Below are 2,426 nucleotides of genomic sequence, written 5' to 3' on the forward strand. Positions count from 1 at the left end.
CAGTGCCTTACATTCTACCACAGCCAACTGAAAATTGAAATGGCACCCACCTGCACGCTGAGGAAGCCTGAGACAACAGGTTTTTACGAGGCAGTCTGGACAGCTGCTAATCGACAGCAGTAGTGTCTAAACAGTGGGCAGCTCTGGCAGTGCTCCTTCTGAAAGGCAATCCTCAAAATGGTTAATCTAACAGGAGAATGGCAAAAAGCACATAAAGAAGAAACAGATTTGGGAGAAAAGAAGAAGAAAAAAATGGAAAAAAAGACACAAAGAAGGCAAGAGATGGAAAGTCAAAAAAAAAAAAAAAAAAAAAGACAAAAGGAGAAGAAAGTAGAGAGTGAGGCAGTTGTTGCACTTCAAAATTCACATGCCTGAATTTCTTCTCCAGTTTCAAAAATCGAATGTTTAGAACAGAGTCATCCACATCCTGTAACTGCAATGTTTCCCTTAGCAATCCAGTTCAAATCGAGGACCTCTGGCAACAGTCACTAAATGTCTGATATTTGACTCTATCTCAAACAAGCCAATGTAAACTAGCCACAAAAAAAAACAAACAACAAAAAATAACAAAAGAAAACTTACACTCTAAACTAGCTGCCTCAATCACAAACACTAGGCTTTAAGTGTCTTCTCAACCAGGTACGAAAATACATTAATGCTATCAACTTGGTTAGTAAGAGACAACAGACTATTCTCTCTGATCAATTAGCTGATATATTTTCACTGATATTTAGACACACTAACAAAATAACAACACAGACTGGAACTATGGAGAAAAAAAAAACGTTATTCCATTAAAAAATTCATGTACCTTATCCATGTTTCAACTATTTCATTAAAATATTTATCACATTACAAAAATTATACTTATAAAACCATGTTATCGACTTCATGAATTTTCATCTGCCATCATTCTGAAAATAAGCAAACTAGCTGTTCATATTTGTCGTGACTGCAGAGTTACATCCTGCCACAGAACAACAAAACTAAATAATGAGCTTTAAATGTTACTAGTTAAGAGCACTTGCATTCACTTTTGTTTACATGCTTTGTAATTTTAGATCCCAAAAGCTTGCAACATAATTGTGGATTTACTTACAAGGACATTGTTCTAGTTGTCGTTGACTTCAATACAATAAACAATATTTCAAGAATGCATGTAAGAAAACTCTCATTAGGGTTTATATGTTATCTGCATTCCATTCTAACCTTGACATTTTTTTAACCCCTTCAAATAATTATTTATGAAAGACACACTGAATCAAGACCTGCAGGAAAAATTTTAAAAATGTAGTTTCAGTTCATAGTGCTTCATTGGTGATTGTTTTTTCCAAAACAAAATACTTAGAAGATTATGTGACTAATTCATACACAGTGTTTTGACTTATACTACATACTATCGCCTGTCTATAAAAATAGAATCCTTTCAATGAAAGTTATATAAAACTAGAAAAGTATGCCATTATTTTTTGGATAACTCAGGTTACTTTAAACTAATAGGCTTCTTTACGTACAATCCTAGAGAGACGTTTTCCAGACACTTCTTCACTGGGGCCGAAAGGTCTGTGATCTTTTTTCTGAATTTTTGGTGGTTACAACATGAAGAGCTTCATGAGTTGTGACAAATAAGCTTCAACTTGAGCTCAAGTCATGGGGCAAAGGTCTTGGCTGCAATCAATCATTATCAGTACATACCATAATGATAGTGCACTGAGGAGTAAGAATCAAGACACTTATAATATGTAACAGAACTTAAGCTGCCTAAGCCTGAAGAAAGCTAAAAAATATGAAGATTGGTAAAAAATCAATTTCTGCCAATCCCCATCATTTAAGCAAAAACAAATTTCCGCACTTCTTGTGCGACTTCTTATATTCTCTTCATTACTCATCTTTATTATCTTGTCAACGCATTACAATTTTGCAAGCTTTGGCACAAAATAATATAAAATCAGGCAGGAAAGAAATTTAACGAAAATTACTAGATGTGGTTCTTCATGGTCAGGAAAAGAACAACTGTACATGAGCACAACTAACAGGTAAATCAGGCTCTTAATCTATTTTATATGCTAGCTACTGATGTCAGATCTGTGCCGATTGTCTCTAAAAAGAGAACATTATGTTAGGGTAAGAAGTTATTAAAAGCTAAGTATAATACTGCAATTTCTCAAGTTATGAATATCGCTGAGGTGGAGTTTCGACGTTAAGGAAAACGTCTGACAATACAGGCACTCAAGAGCAGCAATATTCAAGTGATATCAGTCATGCTCGATACATTGATCATAAGGAGTGTAAAATATCAGTTCCAACTTTCGCTAGCAAAAACCAAGAATACTGGCGTATATTATGTAATAAAAAAAAGATTTGGCATTTTAGTTGCAGAAATTTCAGCACAAAACTTTTAGACTTAATAAAGTAATGCATGTGAC

Source organism: Pomacea canaliculata, linkage group LG5 (genome assembly GCF_003073045.1).
Source record: "Pomacea canaliculata isolate SZHN2017 linkage group LG5, ASM307304v1, whole genome shotgun sequence".
Lineage (NCBI taxonomy): Eukaryota > Metazoa > Mollusca > Gastropoda > Architaenioglossa > Ampullariidae > Pomacea > Pomacea canaliculata.